Below are 21,272 nucleotides of genomic sequence, written 5' to 3' on the forward strand. Positions count from 1 at the left end.
ATTCACCTGGTAGTACCCGTGGTCGGGGCAGGGCATTACACAAGGCACGCAGGGATTTCTCTTACATGGACCCTCTGATGCTTAAGTTAGATGAAGTCATCGTGAAACAAAGATGTAGTGAGATACAAGTGAAATATACAGTAAAGGTCATCCGGAAGAAGTAGATTTCTCCGGAAACCCTTAAACTTTGGTATTCTAGGGTTTTTCTTGACTTTTCACCTTCTTTTGGACCCTTGGACTTACAACACCCGTGACTGGGACACGTGGCACGTATGCGTGGGGGACGTGGTGTTCTTTTGGTCACAAGATATGATCTTGTCTAGGCCACACGCGATTATCCCGAAGTTAAGCTTGAAAGAGGGCCTTTGTGAGAAATTTCCATGGAGGGGCGAAATTGTTAGGGAAAAGGTCTTCATGTGTACTTCCCTGAAAGGTTAGCTCAATTGGGTGACTTGTAATGCGTGACAGCTACCTCTCTGGGAGAAATCGTTATGGTTCTCCAAAAGAACTTATGTGTTAGGTTTTCCGGGAGAACGTTTTTCTCCCAGAAATCGTCATTTCTCCAGGAAAACTACTCTCTCGAAGGAAAAGCCTTCTTTGGGAAAACTTCTTCTAGAGAATAGGCTACAACAATGTGTGTATGTGCGCGCGTGCACAGTGTGTTTTGTTGAATTACACATTTGCTTTACCTTTTCTTATAATCTTACTTTATCTTCATTAAATCTCACATAAACCCTAATAAATTTACTTAATTCACTTGGACCTTTTTTTTATTTTACTTATGCCCCTTAAAGTTTCCAAAAATTCGACAAATGCCTTTTTTAAATTTTCCAACATTTCTTAATTTCTCACCTTGGCCCCAAGCTTTTATTCTTTAACCTTCTTATGCCCTTAATAATCCACATTCCTAGGTCATTCATTTAGGGTCCATTTGTGCCTCATCAAGCTCCTTGACCTTTATTTTTCAGCATTTGTCCTCTCTCGAGTGAAATGAGCATGTAATACAGAGTATTACTATAACACCCCATTTTTCCCCAAGCGTGCTTTAACCAGGGATTTTGGGAATATTTTTTTTTTTCAACATACACTTAACATAAATCAAATCCGACAATCCTAATTCACATTCTCAGCATATCAAACTTAATAATCAATAAGCTAAGACATGTGACATCATCATAAATACGGAAGCAAGATCAAAACCTCAAATGGTACATAACTGCAAATGCTTAATTTATAATATTGAAATCGTACCATTGTTTTACATCATAATCTCAAAACATAATACATAGAGTCTCGTCTCTCAAAGATAACAAGTAAACACCTCAAACATAATCAAAAGACATGCTAAAGATCTAATGTGTAAGATAGCGGCTACATCTCGAAAACCTTATTTCCCTTGACACCGCTGCTTTCACCTGGAATGTTTGAATATTCCAGGGACATAGTCCAAATTAGATGCTGAATAATTTAAGTGAGAGTTCAAAAATATTTTCATGAATATATGCAAGACCATGAACAATCTGACATATCCCGACATGTTTCAGCCTAAGAGAATCCCATACAACGCTTAACCCGTACCCCGGGGAAAGAGCAATCTCTGAAGGCAACACGACCACATTAACACATTAGCATAACACAATTCTAGCTTAAGAAGGGCAACATCAACGGATCTCTCCGATATCTCGGGAACAATCGTTACCACTCCCAACATGAGAGGGTCAACATCAACGCAGGAACCCGGCTCACCACAATCATGTCAGAGATTACGTTCCCACTCAAAAGCATCCCGAAGACACTACCCATGTCCAACACAAATGCCAATGCCACAACCACAACATGCATCATTTAAAACTAACATTTTCATGCACACAATTTAAAGCACAAAATTCAATGTACATGTAAATAACCACTTTGAATGAACCATTCATATGCAAACAACCTATCACAGGTCAAATCATTTATATAAACAAATCAAGTTTTGATGGTAAACTACTCACAATAAAAAGAGTTATAGGGCGAACACTCACAAGTTTAGGGTAAGAACCACCCACAAATCAAATCATTTGTATAAACAAGCCAAGTTTTGGTAGTAAACTACTCACAATAAAACTAAATTTTAGGTAAGAACACTCACCTAGAACATAACTCCAAATGCCTTGAATAACGTGCACAGCCTCGATTTTTGTGCCAAACCTCAAGTAATCACACTAATGCTCAACCCTGGGTCTCAACGATCCTTAGACATCATATTTATTCAAAAGAATATCAACATCTATTTTTTTCCAATTTTTTATAACTTTATTCCTATTTTCTCCTCGAAAATTTCAAAATAAATATCTCCTCAATTTCAAAATATATATTACATTATATTTATTATAGAATCCTTGCCCACCACGCACACACTGTGACACCCTGCTCCCACTTACAGGTGCCACTCGTGAACAATCATCTGAACTGCTCACATGCCCTGTTATTTGTGAAGGGCGGACTATGTTTCGACACGAAACGCCCTAGGTGGGAACTAGGCTTCGTCATTCCCTTCCCTCAAACCTAGGATCGACTAGCAAACTTGAGATTTAATTATACCACACTTGGCTAATTTATTTTCATTAAGTTTGCCCAATCATCATTTCATTATTTTTAATTCTTCTTCTTTCCAAGATTCCCACTGGGCTCCATATAATTTAAAATTCCAATCAACCCATTGATTTTTACCAATTTCGAGGAAAACTCATATAATTTAAATTTCCAAAAATTTTGGCATTTTCTCCAAAATACCCAAAATTGCTTTTATTTTTAAGAATTCCTCCGGGGCCCATCATCAACCAAAAAATGCCCCAAAATCCCCATTGTTTTCAAAAATTTAAAAAAAAATGGCCAGCGGGGCCTGTTGGTGGGCCCGGGGCCCCGCGGTGCGTTGGCCGCGGCCCGCGCGTGCCTGCCGCACGCTGGCCGTGCATGCCATGCGCCTGCTACCCACCGTGGCCCCCTGCGAGCCCCCTAGGGGTCCCGATTGCTGCTGCTGCTACCTTCTTCACTCTTTCCCTTTTTCTTTTTCTTTTTTTCTCTTGGGCTTCCTAACCCAAATTTTTCAAAAATTAAATTAAATAAATACTCTGCAAAAATCACCCACATTTCCAACAAAATCATTTCTCCAACACCCAAATATAAACACCAAACTTACATCCAAATTTCCTTTTAATCTCACAAATGAGGCTTACACAACTCTCTTGATGCTTACATAACAATATCCAAATAACATACCCTATGGTCTTAAACTTTAACAAGCCATTACCAACCAAATAAATTACAACACAAGCTTAGGCTTCAACAAGCCACAACTAACTACACAAAAACACTTCACAAAGTTTCAAACCTCAAGCTTACAAGTTTCCCAACCTCTTTCCATAAGAACAACCTACAAGGGGAGGATAAAAACTCAAGAGCCATAAAACTCAGTAAGGGTGCAATGAACATAAGTATGAACAAAAACATAATATATGATGCCAATGCATGCATGCAACATGGTTAGGGCTTCCACATCCTCACAACTGTTGAGTGTAGATTTTGATGATTGATGATTGGCATGTGTGAATGTGAATTTATATTTTATGTTCTAACAAAGCATGAAGCCTTCATAAGGCTTACAAAGCTATTCTTTAGTGATTTCATGACACAGGTTATATATGAAAACTTCTTATACTTATATAGAGATTTCATTATATATGGAAACAAGTTTTTAGAGAGCTTTCTAGAAATTTGAGTATTTGAGCTATGAATGGAAAGTTCTTCTTAGAATGGAAAGTCTAGAAGATATATTGAATCCTTGTTCATATATGGGAAGTTCAAAAGATATATATGGAAGTTTTTGAGGAGATTGGAGTAGTCCACTATATGGAGTTGCCATATATGTAACTTGGCGACATGGCATTGTTAATGTGGCATTTTGATGACATGGCAGCCACGTGGAGCACACTCATCAAGGTTACATCTTCTCGTTGGTTTAAATATGGTAAGAGAATCATGGAGTAAATTTAAAGGTTCTTAGAAGCTTCTTTACTTAGTTAAATATGGAAGAATTTTTGAATTGCATTCAAATGGAGAAGTTAAAGATTCAGCCCTATTATTCAACATTAATGGAGGAAATTAAGGTTTGAAAGTTAAACCTTGATTGATATTACTTTCCTTTATTGCTGATTCTATCTCATTAAAAGGATCCTCTACTCAAATCATGGAATCAATTATCCTACTCATTATGACTAATTGATATCCTCATTATAGCTAATTGATTTCTTCATTATGGGAGAATATTCTAAGGATATCTTGCATATATTCAGCTACACAAATTGATTCTCTTCTTGTTGTCAACATTTTTAGTATGGAAACTTGATCAATTCCTTACCTTTGAAGTTATAATTGATATCTTCATTATTGGACAAATTTGCTTCATTATCTGAGAATATTTGAAAGGATTTTACACCATTTGGAGGTTTAAATTCAAATTTCAAATTAGCTATGCTTGTTATGGAAGCTAAGGGGCCAATTGCACAATCAAAGGAGTTTGAAGATCAACTAGAAGTCAGAATTGATCATTTGTTATTTAATTTCGATTTTGCAAGAATTATGAAGGGTTTGGATGATATTTTTAATCCTTGAAATCAGCCATGCATTATTGGAATTGATTTGCTCATTCAAGGCTGATTGGAGATCTACAAAAGTCAAAGGTCTTGAAGATCAATCAAGTTAGCTGATTATGGAAGGTAAATCAAAAATTCAAAACGAAGGGCTAAGATTGGCTTGAAGACTTGACACATGGAGGGCTGAGATTGATCAAGGAAAGCCAACTCTAACACTATATAAAAGGATCTCTTGAAGCCTTTGGAACAACTTTTGGAAGCCCTATTATTCTCTACATCATTAGCCAAGATTTTCATTCTCTCTAAGTCTTTCTTTTCCTCTATCCTCTTGAGAGAAAACTAAGAGAGTTCTCTACACTTCATTGTATTATTTTTGTGAGAACCCTATTTTTCAATCTCTACTATCTTGTAAAGAGCGTACAAAATCCAAGCTAGTGAGTGTGAGACTCCAGAAATAGTTTGGTGGTGGTGAAGCCAAGTGAAGGCTTTGGTGGTTGTAAGAAAAGTTTCATATAGTGGATTTGATTGAAAATCCTAAGGAAGGGAATCCTTAGGTAGTGGATGTAAGCCATAAGGGCCGAACCACTATAAATCGTTGTGTCCTTCTTCTCTTTACTCTTTACTTATTCTTGCTTGATTATACTTGTTTGTTTTTGTTTTTGTGTGGCCAAATCCTAAGGCCTACATTCTTGTTGGCTATTATATTCTGATTTGCTTTAATTGATCATTCTTTGTACTCATTCAATATTCCATTTGGTTTATTTAAAGTCTTGTCATTGTGTGCATTCAAATCACATGTTTTTCACCAAGTTGTAATTTGAAGAGTATATTGGATCTAAGCACATACTAGCACAGCTGGCGGATATCATATTATCCATCTAGTATTTAAGTGCTCCTGTACTCTCAACTACAATTTTGGTTTATATTAAATTTGTTTTCTCATATATATACATACGTGCATAAGTTTTGCATTAAAGTTTTTAAAAGGTGTCAATTCACCCCCCCTCTTGACTAGGTTAGAACTCAACAACAACCATCTTGGTTTGAGGCTTTAATCTACTTTACCCACCACAACCTCATGGTCATAGGTCCTTGAACACAAAGAAAACATGCTAATGCCCACATTTAAAAAGTTTAAGCACATACTTACAACTTGCAAGCCACCATCCCATGGGGCTATCCCTTACCTTAAACTTCTTTAAGCTCCCACAATATTTGGCTTCCAAGAACCTCATTGCCTCCAACTTTCTTACTTAAAGAAACCTTAAAAAGAAAAACAAGGTAGCTAAGCCATCATTCAAGAGAAACCAAAAGGATTTTCTATACTAAAGATGTAACACCCCCTCTCCCGAGATACCCTAATCCCCGGGCAACCTGGAAGAGAGAGCGTTGTGTATCAAGAAAAGAATCGACAACTATCGAAAAATGAATAATATATCTACACATCATGTGTAAGCCACCGAACCCAAAATGTAAATGGAAAACTTTTAGGGGTTACAACCCAATTCTACACTAGGTTATATGTTACAAGATAAAACCTATACAATCTTTAGCCACACTTTTCCCCAAGACCTTTGATTTGAGAGTAGACTCGTGCACACATCTTACTGCCCATCCATCCTGCTCGACCCCTTGCTAGCTATTATTTTACTTTACCTGGAATGGTGAAGAGTACAAGGTGAGCTACAAAGCTCAGCAAGTATAAGAAATAGGAAGGAAAAACATAGTAGATAGTAATATGATAGGGGTAAGGTGAGTGGCATCTGAAAAGCATCTAGATGTGGATGATAGATTACAACACATAAACCACACACCTACCCATGATAATAATGTCATGCCTAACACACAGGAAAGTCGGTAAACACATAACTTGCCAACGACCTCACATAACAATATAAAATGCATCAAAATACATATCGGCCTGTAATTGATACCTGCAATCAGAGAATCTGTGATAATCTGTGGACCATAGGTCCTATCTCATATACTCGGCTATAGCCATACATATATATAATCTCGCCCAAGGTCGTCACCTCTGGGTGTGCCCCTCAGTCATCACCGCAAGAGCGTAACCCCAGTCAAGCTAATGCCTACTGGTTTTGGGGGATATATCCCTGCGGTACACAACCACAGCGCATAACCATCTCTGATCTTGCCAATGCATATGCAACACGTAGGATGACCACATACAAATGCACGTGATACAGTGGCAATATGTTATGCTCGTCCACTCATGTTACATATTCATACCAGTCAATGCCCATGATGCACAATTACCACACTATCAAAACATGTCATGACAGAGAGTAACATTCTCAGTTACAATTATTCCCATCTCATAATCATGAACATCACAGTTATTAAATAGCACCAGAAGTAGGGAAATTTCACACTCCACTCACAAGAACATGAAAAGTAAGAGAAAATATTTTTGGACGTGCGAAGCAGTAATAGGGCTCCAAATATACAGGCTAGGACTGTGAGTAATATTTGAATTTAAACATTATTCTTATTTCATGTCGTGATCATTATTGACAATAATAACTCTGAGAATATGGAAAACTTTACTCTTAGGCTTCAGGAGTAAAATAGAGTAAATTGTTAAATGTCTGAAGTGTTGACAAGGCATGGGCAAGGGACAAGCTTCCCATGTACAATCTTAACAAATTCACCATTACTTAAGAAAAGTGGAGAAGAACAAGCCCCATGTAGCTTTCAAAACGTTCCTCGAGTTGGAATCCATTAACGCACATGAACCATTGGTATAAACTCACACCCTTGTTTATGTAGTAGTTTTGGTTTATTTCCCCTATATTCAACCTCAACAACACCTTTAAGTTCCTAAACCACTCTCACAGTACTCCTCTCGCCACCCCAAGTGCACATATTAAAATTCTATCCAAAGTTCTCAGAACCCAATACCACATTTACAGTGAATTATAATTCAAAAGATAGGAAGGAAGGAAGAGAACTTGCCTTCTTAAGCTTCCTGTGATGCTCAATAGCATTTAGAGACCTCTTGGATGGTAGTATTCAAATTGAGGTTGGAGAGGAAGATGAGGGTTTTCAAAGAAGAAAAAACTTTCTAGAGAAGTTTTGGGTTGCTCGAAGGATACGTTGATATTTTTCCCAAAATTTCCCTCTTTTATATTTTCTCCAAAAGTGATACTTATCCATCCGATTATTTTCATAATTTCTTTAAAATTTATTTCTTATGTCATAATTCTAGAATTTTCTACGTCTTTCTAGAGTTAACGATGATTCAGAATGTATATATATATATATGTATCGCTGAAAGGGATATCCGAATGTGTTATGAGGCATTCGAATGTCAAGGAGTTAAAGTTCAAAAGTTGAGAGATTCATTCGAATGTATCCTAGGACATTCGGATGTATTTCTTAAAGATATAAGGTCCTATGCAAAGAGATTCAGATGATATGGCTTGTATTTGAATGAATTTGAGAAAGATTTCAAGTTATGAGAGTGACATTCGGATGAGGCAGGGGGACATTCGAATGAATTTTAAATAGTAACTTGAATTACTGAAGGAATTGGAAGCTCATTCGAATGCAACAGTGCCCTCATTCAAATGAATTTTGCAATTTTCACATGGCTCATTCGAATGTGAAGGCAACTCATTCGAATGTGAGGGTTTAATTTACAAAATCGGATTCTGGACAACTTTGACACCTGCTCAAACTTTGGCCATAACTCTCTCGTGCGAACTCCGATTGAGGAGATTCAAGATGCTATGGAACGAAAAAAAAAATATCTACAACTTTAATGTTTTGAGTTTTGAGAGATTCAGATTGGAACATGGTCGAAATTGGGTTTCAAACAGAACACACACACAGGAACATATGCCATTCGAATTGTTGGCTCCTCATTCGGATACTCCACCCCCCATTCGAATGGCTCCCTATAGCATTCGAATCTCTTCACTAAAACTCAAAAAACTCATCCGAATGAAACCCAAGACTCACACATTCGAATGCCTAAGCTCTCATTCGAATATCCTAGCTTACATTCGAATATCTAAGCTACAATTTCATACACATTTAGCTACAACATAAAAAATCTAACTTAATCACTTAACTTACACACTTAGCCCTTATTAAACACTTAGAAAATTATCACCAAAACAATATATTAAACATCAAGGCTAACCAACGAAATCCTTCGAACATGATACAAGAATAACTAATTCGGGTCGTTACAAAAGAAGAATCCTTACCTTTACTTCTTCCTTTCCTTCCCTCCTTCTTTTCTTCTCCCATTTGAAAACCTTAACATTGGAAGACTTCTTCTATTTTCCTTTTATATATCATAGACTCAAGATTAAATTTTGGCCTTTGGATTTATTACTTTAAGAGAGCAAATCTCATCCACACAAACAAACACAATCCATGCCATTTAATCTCTTTAAATCCCAACCCTTGGATCACTTTGTCTTTACCAAGGCCTAATCTCAACCACTAAAAGAAAGCACAATCCATGTGCCTATCCAAGATTAAATCTCCACCATGGATTTATTTTGGAGAATAAATCTCCACAATCCATCTCATATCTCTTTATAAATATCTCCACCCATTTGACAATCCATGCCAACTTCCAAGACTTAATGGTGGCCATTGGATCAATTCTTTTTCCAAAAATAAATCTCATCCATTAGATTTATTTATTTCTCACCGTTTAATAAATTGAGACAATTTTCACCCATTAATAATGGAAGACACAATTCATTTCTTTTCCTTTTAAATGAATCCCACATTTTCAAAGCATTAATGAGAAACAATTTTTCATTTTATTTGGATTTTCTTTTAATCCAACTCCATCATTACATAAATGACTAATTCCCATTAATATTTAGATTTATTTAATCCCACCATTTTACTTGAACAAGACTTTGCCAAGTGTCATCTCTAGACACTAACCTTGGCTTCCAAGTTTCCATGCAAACTATCCATGTGACATCACCACATTAATTCATCAATTTAGGAAAAATCAATTATTTTATCTCATAATTGAATATTCTATATTTTTCCCATTTTCCATAATTTAATTTCCCTTATGGAATTCACTCCAAATTACTAAAATACCTTTTGTGGATTATTAATCCCATTTATCTCTACATAAATATAAAAATGAGAAATTAATTCACTTCCTTACTTAATTCCACCTAGGAATTATTTTCAAATTACTGAATTACCCTTTATTGGATTACATTATCCAATTTACCAAAATGCCCTTCTCATATGGCACCATTTTATTCAACGATCCTTCACTTTCTCAATGGCGTTTTTGAAAGTTTCTACTTCCTTTCTCATTCTCTTAACACCAGTAATACTGGGTGTTACACATACTCACACACACATATATATACATATAATTTATTAAAATCATGAAAATTATGTATAAATCCCGCAATTAATTCTAAATCCCACTTTGAGCATTTCACAATTACAATTACACCCTCAGACGTAAATTTCATTCAAATTCAAATACCAAAAATTTACAATTAATAATTCCAAGATTACTTGATAAGGACGATTTTATCTATGCGCCCTCGCAAGACCTTTACTTTATCCCGAAACCACTTCAGGGTTGCTCCTTACACAAAATCAGAACTCCTTCAAGGTTTTGTTGAATTTTTGGAAGTCCCCTATGACGATTTCGATTTTTTAGCCAAAATTATAGTTGTACAAAAAATAGTCTCGATTTCAATTTCTTTTAATACCATAAATCCTATCTCGGAATGCTCGTCAATACCATATAATTTTCCTTATACATCAATGTTCCAAGACTACCCCACTTTTTAGAGCAACACCAATTTTATACAATCACAAAATTTGTTTTTGATGTCGCATACCCTATGTTTTAGTACTACAGTGATAAACCCCAGTTTCTAACACCACACATTCCCTTTTGGAACCATAACACCAATTTTCTACAATTATAAGAAATCTTAATTCTTAGTATTTCAGACCTTATTTTTCAATATCATGGGGACCAACCCAAATTTTTAGCACCGCACATTTTTCTTTTGGAATCACAGCATTAAATTTTTTATAACCATTAAAAACCCTTTTTTTCTAATACCACATACCCATTTCTTAGTATTGCAAGGGCAAACTCTAATTGTTAGCACTATATCCCCCCCTTTTTGGAACCACAATATCAATTTTCTATAACTGAGAGAAGTCGTAATTTCTAGTATTGTAAACCTTACATTTTAATATTGTAGAGACATATCCCAATTCTAGTATCACACCATTTTTTTTTTTCTGATATTGTAATACCAATATTCTAAATATTAATACCTCACTTTTTAGTATTGCAAAGACAAGACCCAATTTTTAACACTGGTGTTGTTGTTAAAAATATAACAATTAGAATTTTACTCAGCGGGGTAGACTATCGTATGAGATTTTAACACAGCGTGGATAAGGTGGGAGAAATAGTCTCCAAAAACTACCTTTTCTCGAAAGAATCTCCTGTTAAGAATAGGTCCCGAAAGAAATTGTGTCTCAAAAGAAGTTGTTGCACCAAAAGAGTTTTACCTCGAAAGACTGAGGTCTTGAAAGAACTGTGCTCGAGAGAAGCTACTGCCCTAAAAGAGTTTTACCCCAAAAAATTGAGGTCCCGAAAGAATTGTGCCCGAGAAAATCGAGGTCCCAAAAGTATAATACCCCCAAAAGAATTGCACCTCGAAATAGGCTCTGATTTCTCTTTGGGAGAGGATGATCCTTCCATAAAGAGCTACAAGGGAAAAATGAGTTAGAAGGCTCGCAGGGAGTGTTCATTCGTGAAGACCCTCTGATGCATAAGTTAGTGTCGGAAAAGAATGAGGTTAATTCTAAAAGAAAACAGTAAATGTATAGAAAGAAATAAGGTAATTCAAGGTGGTTTTTACCCGGTGGTTGCAAAAAGTCCGCTATGTTGTCCTATAGCTTGGCTTTTATAAGGCACAGATCTTGAGGGGGACACGCGGCATTGATTGCATATTCATCGAAATTCATTTCGGGAGAGACCTGAAAGGGTATTTTGGGAAGGTCTTTCCGTGCTTCCAGGATGGTCTTTCGGGGACAACTTCTCCTATACTTCTTCATATATCTTCTTTCGGGTACACTCGGAAGAACCTCTCAGGCTTTTAACCAGAGGCTTCTCTTAGGTTTTCTCGAAAGGTTTATTTCGAGTCTCACCTGAAGGATTCCTTCTCAATCCTTTTGGGGAGGTACAACAACTGGAACCTTCCTTTTTTTTGGAACCATGAGACAATATTCTAGAATCACAAAAATTTCAATTCATATTATCTTATGCCATACTTTTCAATATTGCAAGGACATCCCCCAATTTAACATTGCATCCATTTTTTTTTTCAAAATTGCAACACTAATATTTTATAATAGAAAAAACCCTAATTTCTAGCATCGCATACCCTATTTTTTTTAATATTATAGGGATATTCCTCAATTTTAGTATTGCAACCTCATTTTTCGGGTATCGCATGCCCTATTTTTTTTTTTTTTTGGTATCCCAATGACATCTCTTAATTCTTATACTATACCTTTTTTCTCTGATACCACAATACCAATATTCTAGTTTCACAAACCCTACGTTTTAGTACTATAAAGGCATGCCCCAATTCTAGTACCGGAACCTCTTTTCTAATACCACAATACCAATATTCTAGAACTGCGAAAAATGTATTGTGAAATTAATTTTAAAATATTTGCTTCGATCATCTGTCTATTCTTAATGGCAGCCATTAACTCTTAATGGCACTAAATAACATAATAAGCTCATCTTAACTTATTTTGTCACTCACTTTAGGGTTTGTGACTTGCTAGGTTCATTGTTAAATAGCAATAAAAAAACGTCAAACTCTTTTGACATCAATCAAACTTTTTCAATCTATTTCAAGAATCTCTCCACATTTTCAAAACACCCTAATGTTCTTGAGTGATATCTAGCAACATATCAAGACTATAAATGACAATGAAATCAATTTCAAGTGAGCCTATTTTGTTAACAATTACCATGTAATTCAATCATTCCATTACTAAAGTACCGACTGAGTGAGAGTCATGGATATACTAACCTCACTAACTCGATTCTATGTCATAAACCCTATTTGATGTGATTTGAGATGACACATTAAAAATCGTTTCAATCATTCATGCCTTAGCTTAGGATTTCTCTAATCACAATCTAATATAAGATCGCACAGGATGTTCACCTTACGTCAAAGATAATGGATCCTATTAGCCAAACACATGCCTTTATATATCAATCAAATGAGACAACCAAATAGAACATTCCCATCTCAAAATAGGATGAGTTTTCCTCACGAGCAAATTTCCGACACCATTATATAGGACAACTATGCTGCTTCAAGTCAAAGGATAATTTACGCAATCACAAATAATAACAAGTCTTTAATCATTTTATCCATGTGATTTATTATTAATGTCACGTTGGATTAATGTTTAACTAATAATCAGCCACATATTTTACTATATGCATCTTATGCTTTATAGCATGTAACTCACTATCATTTATCATTAGTATTCCATACTAATCAAGGTACTAAATTGATGTGTTAATCCATATTTGATTAATTAAGTCCCCATTTAAGAAATCTAAGGACTAAGAACACTTCAAAAATTTGTATACTAAAGAAACTCGTCTATATATTCTTAACAACTTAAAAATGAGATCTATAATAAAAAAAAAAAAAATAGGAACTCATTCATATTTTATATGGAGACATATGAATGAAGATAATATGTCATTTTATTATATGCAAGAATATATCAAAATGCCCTTATAGATGTCATCTAAATCCAACTTTAGGGCATATCACTAACAATCCCCTAATTCTAGTACCCCATCCTCATTTTTCTAGTACTGCATGCCTTACTTTTTCAATGCCATAAGGGAATTCCCCAATTCTAGTACCACAAAGCCAATATTCTTTTAAAAAAATTTCTAGAACTGCAAAAAACATATTTTGAAATTTTATTAATTTTTTTATAAAATTCAAAAAAATAAACAAAAAATCATAAAATATTTTCAAATCATGCAAATTATAATAATTCATTAACGATAGAATTTATTATATGTTGTTTAATGTTATTATTATTTTTATAATGTAATTATAATATTATGAACTATAATAATTGTTGGATATGCCATATGGATATGTATAGATTTTTAAAATTTGTATACCAGAGATGTGCAACAGAATACTACATAAACAATATGCAACTTAAATATTTAAACAACGCTATATATTACATCACATATAATCAAATAAATATATACTTGCAAGCTTGAGGTTAGGTAGGTGCATAAATTGTTTCTATATTGAGATCGAATTCTTCTCAAGTCATGGAGGGCCTAGTCCGTCCATGCCAAACAAACTTTTCAAAGCCAACTCATTTTGCTTGTTCTGTGCTAATTAGAGAACTCCAAGTAACCAGCAATTACCAACACCTATGTAGCGACCGATAAATCGTAATTTAATTGAGTTGCTAGTTTATTGCATTAATTTAATTTAAAGTAGTCATTAATATATATATATATATTTGGTTGATATTAACAATAATAATATTAAGTATAGGAATCATAATATTAATAAACATAAGAATAATAAATTATTTATTAAAGACCCTAAGACTAAGGCAGTTGGGTGGAGTGCTGGGGTGTTAAATTAGCTAGCCTCAAGCGAACATATAGGTTTAAAGTGATGCCTTGCTGTTTGCTGATTTATGGCTGAAAAATCATTTTTTTCAGCAATTGAGAAGCGCCAACGGCGCCGTATGGAAGAAATTGGGGCAGCAATGTGGCTGCCTCTCCTCCAAGCGTTTCTCCTTTAAGTTAAGCCTCTAATCAGCCAATTAAACTGGCTATTGAAGCAATTAGTCGGCAGCCAAGCGAAAGAAATTGGGCAGAAGCAGCGACGCGCGCGAGCAGCGGGAATTCTGGAAAAATTGAGATTTTTTTTAGAAAATCTCACTTCTAACTACAATCCGAGGATACCAAGTAATTCAGGGAGCTGAGTACTACATTCTGTACGGTCGAAATTTCATTTAGAGCCCAATTTTATTAATTTTGGCAAATTATTGGGATATTGTAGTTTGGATAATTTTTACCGCGTTGGGCCAAAACAAGCCTAAGGCTATCTTTGTAAAGGCAAGTTCTTTATGCCCTCCACAACGTTTTCTTCGTTGTCAACTTATTTGACCTCCCTTCATTTGTTTCGGCTGTTAATTAATTATGAAATTTTAAACTGTTTGTTTTAAAATTTAATTTATTAAACTGGTCTCGGGGATTTTATTTGTTGGTTGCCTACGGGGGTTTGTGCCACCCCTAAGCCTGTGGGAATGATGTCGTACTCACCCAGGGCTAGGTTCTTAGCTGTTCGGGTGTTATTATGGATTTTGGTTGTTTATAGGCTAGAGCGGTTGTGCAGTGGGGGCAAGGATCGACTGTTCGGTGACGGAGTGACTGTCGTATGGTCTATCTCAAGCCGTCAGCTAGTCTCTCCTATCCACTGACCATTGACCTATGGCAAACACTGTTGACTAGCTCTGCCGTTACATGATTATAGTATGACTGGTATCATTTTATTCCTATTGCATGTTTTGGTGTGCACATGGGTACGGGCTGCATGTTAGGGTTTTCATGATCTGGTTATGCTTGGTCACGGACATCCTAGCTTGGTTATGATGCATCCATCACGGGCATATGCATCGCGTGTGGTTTACTATGTGGGCGGAGCATAGCCTGATGCCTGGATGTATGGGCGCCAGTGTATCACGTTGATGCTCACTACGCCATTGCATTGTTATGTGCATTGCATGGTTACTGGTAGTATTTAGTTCTCGGACGGGAATACCGTTCCGAGGAACCCTATGGCTCTGGTGTCAGGAGTACTGATATGGATACAGGTGACGGGAGTACCGACCCGGGACACAACGCGTAGGTTTGTGGAGATTTATGTTGCCTTTCAGGGCAGTGATAGGTTGGTATGGGACTTGGGTGCCTGGTGTCTTATGTGGGCCCCAAGGACCGGTATGTGCTTTGATTATGCTCTACTATTGTATTGTTGCGTCTCATGGCTTGTGTGTATGTGTGGGACGGTTTGGGGTAACCTTCTCCTCTATTTACTTTACAGCCTTCTTTTTCTTATAACTTGCTGAGTCTTGCGACTCACCTTACTTTCCATCATTCCAGGTAAGGGTAAAGTGAAGGCCGAGGGCGAGGATCATTCCACTTAGCAGCCAGCCATGTCGGTAGGTGTACATTTAGCTTACCCCTGTTGTCTCTGATGTTTTGTTAGGAGTTCTGTCTCTCATTTTTTACTGTGTCGGGTTGTTCCTTGTATCTTTTAATTGTTGGCACAGGTGTCTGTATATTTTTATATACTCCTTGATCATTGTTCCAGCGGGGTACTTGTGGCGTGCATGTATATCGTTTTTCTTCCGCTGTTATATTTTTTTTTATGTATGCATGCCAGGGCATTTTTATCTTGTGTTTATTTCTCTTCCCTTATGTAAGCGCTTTCGTTCGGATAGATCGGGCAGTTAGGATATCCGGGCGGGGGTGCTTACAACTTATTTAGTTTTCCTTGGTTATTCAAAAACCAACTCAACATTTGAGCTAATAGTAACTATTGGGTAGTAGAAGGAATGAGAGAAAAACCAGATGACACAAATAGCAAAGGTGGTTGAATGCACAATCTACTCTTATCTCTTAATGTCTCATTCTAAACACTTGTTTTGAAGGTCTAATAAAAGCCCAACTAATGGCCTCCAGCATGCCTCATAGAATGCCACATAAAAAGCATTAAAAAGGTAAAGACGACTTCACTTGAAGCTCCTGCACATAATTTGCAATACAAAATCGATCGACTTTATCTTTAAACGATTGACCAACTATTGGAAAATTGATTGATCGTTTGTTGAAACAATTAATAGTTTTGACCTGCATGCTATACAGTCTTTTATTTAGTTGCATCCAGTCCATTAACACTTAATGAACTTTGTCATTAACTCTTAATGACATCTTAAGACCTACTATTAATTCTTAATGGCGTTGAGAACATAATAGGTGCATAGATCCGATTAAGGACACCATGATTTTCGGTGTGTGACTTTCTAGATTCATCACCTACTGATAATAAAATAACACTGAACCCCTTTGGTGCTAGTCAAACACCTCGACCTATCTCAAGAATCTCTCTATCTTCTCAAGACGTTCTGATGGTCTTATGTAACACCTAGCAATGACTCAAAACAATCTAAAAGTCAATGAAGTCTATTTATGTGTGAACCTATTATAGCTTGCGATTATCATGTAATACAATCATTTCATCACCTAATGTCTTGACTAAGCGAGAGTCATTGGGTGATAAACTCACAAACTCAATCATTATGTGTTTGATCTCATCAATGTGATTAGATGACACATTAGGAAACTCATTTCTTGATCATTCATTCTACCTTAGCCAATGACTTTCCTATCATACTGACACTAGACTATATAGGACATTTATCTCAACTTAATGAAGGTGATGGATCCTATCCTCAAGTACATTTCTCCATGCACCAATGATACAAGACCACATAAGATGAACGTTTTTACCTCATAAGTGGATAGTTCAATGCATCAACAAATCTTGCACACCAACACACAAGACTCTGTTGCTTTAACTTAAAGGATCAATTACATAATTACAGTTAGATGACAAGATCATTATCCACTATACCATGTGATCTATTATTTGTGTCACGTTTGACATATTGTTCTCCAACAACCACGCATGAGTTTACTACGAGCATCACATGTTTTGTGGTATGTAACTCACCACTTGTTTTATCATTAATATCTTATATTAATAAAAGTAGTAAACTTATGTGCTAATTCGTAATTGATTAATTAGAGTTCTTATTTGAAAAATTTAAGAACAAAAAATATTTAAGAAATTTTGTTACCAGAGAGAAATCGCCATATATTCTTAACAACTTGAGAATAAAATCACTAATAGAAAATTTAGAGACTCATTCATACGAAAAATTGAAAAGTAATGAATGAAGATAAGTTTGTCATTAATATATATAAAGATATATCAAATGCTCAATAAGCATGATAATTGTCATTAAATCTAGCATTGGGTACATTCATAACAATAATATTGCTATAATATATTATACAATATATTTGATTTAACGTATTCTGATGTTATAACATATAATGATGTTTTAAAAATTTCTAGGTCACAGTGTATTATATGTAAAACTAAAATGTAACAATTCTAAAATTCTTGGGCCATAGTGCAGTTTATTAAAACTAGAAAGACACCCCAAACGTTAAAAAATTAAAAGCAATCAGCTTTATAGTTGGCAACATAAAATAAAAACTGCCTACAAATACAAGAAATTAAAAAAATAATTCCCAACAGAATCATAAATATAAACATATGTAAAAACTACTCGAGACAGTGCGACATTAATAAATTAATATTGATCTTAATTTTACCATTAACTTGCATTAAAATTATTTAAACTAATGCTCTTTTACTTTTTATTTCTATTGCTGAAAGCATTTTCTATTAAGTCACATTAAAGCTACTAAATAATAAAAAGAAATTTGTAAAGCTTCAAGAAATTTAAAGGAAATTGAAATAACAAAAAATTTATACATTGTCTCTTTAGATTTTAATATTATTCTAATAAATTTAAAATCACATTGATTCACGTCATTAATTCCAATAAATTACATTAGGTCATATAGACATTTTAATCCCCGCACTTGCATGTTTTTTTATTTAAATATTTAAATTTTTTATTATTTTAATTACACTATTAAATTATGTAATTTCGAATCAATTGTACCCTGAACTTTTTGTTATTTCAATTTAAGAGTGTAATTAAAATAACAAAAAATTCAAACATGCAATTGATTCAAAATTATATAATTTAGAGATGTAATTGAAACAATAAAAAATTTGAATATCTAAATAAAAAAAACGTGTAAGTACAAGAACTAAAATATATATTTTGTCAATTACATTAAGTTGATTAAAATGAATTATTTTTATATTTTTTTCATTTTTATTATTAAAATAAATTTCTTTTGTTAAAATGTAAATAATAATTATAAGTTGGTTCATGAACGTAAGGACTTTGTTCATGTACAATAACAAATAGAGCTGGAATACAAAAGAATATTAAGGGACAAAGCTCAGAGACAATATGAGCCGAATTCAAATAGAGCCCAACTCCGCTCAGTATGTATATAAAGGGATGAATGAATTTGTTACAGAAAAAGACGAGCATTTTGCATGCTGCGGGTGGGTTGATGGGTCATCTAGTCTCAGTCCTTTCACTCGCATTTTGCTACCTTTGTTTCTTTCTTTCTTTTTGTTTTTCTGTGCTCTGCTTCTACTTCTCCTATTTTTGTTTTTCTGTGCTCTGCTTCTACTTCTCCTATCTTTCTACCGCCGCTCATACTCAAGAGGTCAAGGTCACAGGGCACTGCTATGTTACCCATCGTCGGACAACATAATAGTTGCCCGACTGAGAGATTTAGTCGGGCAATTGTTATGTTGCCCGACGATGGGCAACATAACAGTTGCCCTCGTCAGGCAACATAACAATTGCCCAAGGTCACAATCCCCTCCCCCCCTCTCTCTCTATTTCTCGGGTGACTTTTTTCTTGATGTATCTTTAGATAAATTCAAATACGGTCACAGTCTATATACACTCAGAATTAGACATTCAGCATAATCCATGTGAGTCAGTCGGGCAACTGTTATGTTGTCCGACAATGAGCAACATAATAGTTGCCCAAGGTCACAACCCCCCTCTTTCTATCTATATATTTATTTATTTATTCACTTAACATGTTTGAACTTTATTTGTCTAATTTCTCGAGTGACTTTTTCCTTGATGCATCTTCGGATAAATTCAAATACGGTTACAGTCTATATACACTCAGAATTAGACATTCAGCATAATCCATGTGAGTCAGTCAGGCAACTGTTATGTTGCCCGACGATGAGCAACATAACAGTTACCCAAGGTCACAACTGCCCTCTCTTTCTATCTATCTATCTATATATATATATATATATATAAATTTATTCACTTAACGTGTTTGAACTTTATCTGTCTAATTTCTCGGGTGACTTTTTCCTTGATGCATTTTCGGATAAATTCAAATACGGTCACAGTTTATATATACTCAGAATTAAACATTCAGCATAATTTATGTGAGATGTATTTTTCAATTTTACTATTGCTTTTTAGTTAAATCTATATTCTAACAATAATTTTGTAATAGATATATATATGTTAATTTCTGCAATACATGTGTTGTGTGTCTAATTTCGCTCCAATGGCATGTTTCTTGTGTGTCTAATTTCATTTCAATTACATGCTTCTTGCGTGTTTGTTTCTCGAGAAAATTTTTAATTCGTAGCTAGCTAGGCTGACAAAGCATGTTATTTTTGACTTCCTTGCTTGCTTTTCTTCGGACTTGATTCACAACCCCCCCCCCCCCCCCCCCCCCCCCCTTCTTCTCTCTCTCTCTCTCCATATATATATATATTTTAATTTATTTGAATTGTCTGAATTTTATCAGACTAATATTTCGTGACAAGTGACATTTTTTTAATGTATTTCTAAATAAATTTAAATATAATCATAATTTATACATAATTAAAACTAAATATTCAGACATATTCTATGTATCATGAACCTTTTAATAATTAATAATTCTGCCCCGGTGCAAAATACGTATGTTACTTTCTTGCAACTCTGTGTCTCATTTTGTTTCAGGTACATGTTTCTTGCGTGTGTGCGCGCGTGTGTTTCTCGAGAAAATTTTTAATTCATAGCTAGCCAGGCTGCAAAGCATGTTATTTTCGGCTTGGTTTTCTTCTGAATTGACTCACCCGTCAAATCTAGAATTCATTAATATACTCTTAGAATTTCTCTCTTCCCAATTTAGACTTTGACTGCCAACAACTGCAAAGGCTAATTGAATCACGTTCCATGCTTACGCCTTCAATTTTTTTTTTTGTGTTAATGCACTATCATGGGTGTTCCATCATTTGATTCCACAATATAGATATAAATTACAGGATTCAGTGGCCAATTTGATCCCTAGTTCCACTGCAAACGTAAAGACGATAACGTTTATAAAGGCTAATTGAATAATGTTACATGCTTAAGCCTTCAATTTTTTTTTTTTTTGATTGTGTTAGTGCACTGGCACGAGTGTCTAATTATTCGATTCCACAATATCAACAAAAAATATAAATTAAAGAACTCAATAGCCAGTTCGATCCTTAATCCCGCCACAAATATGAAGGCAACAAGTGATTTTTAACTTTCAGAATTACTTTGACTGCGAGCTTCCCTCTCCCTAGAACTCAAACATTGAATTTGTGAATTTAAAGAGTAACATCCCATAATGTACTTTCTTTACCAATGGAGCTATTGTTTTACTTTCTTTACGTAATGGTACTCGAATGGTAAGATCGTTTTTATTTATTTATAATTTAAACACAATTTATATTTTATTATATTTTTTTGAGACTAAGTTTGAAAAATATTTTAAGA

The sequence above is a fragment of the Diospyros lotus genome, chromosome 10 (genome assembly GCF_014633365.1).
Source record: "Diospyros lotus cultivar Yz01 chromosome 10, ASM1463336v1, whole genome shotgun sequence".
In the NCBI taxonomy this organism is placed as follows: Eukaryota; Viridiplantae; Streptophyta; class Magnoliopsida; order Ericales; family Ebenaceae; genus Diospyros; species Diospyros lotus.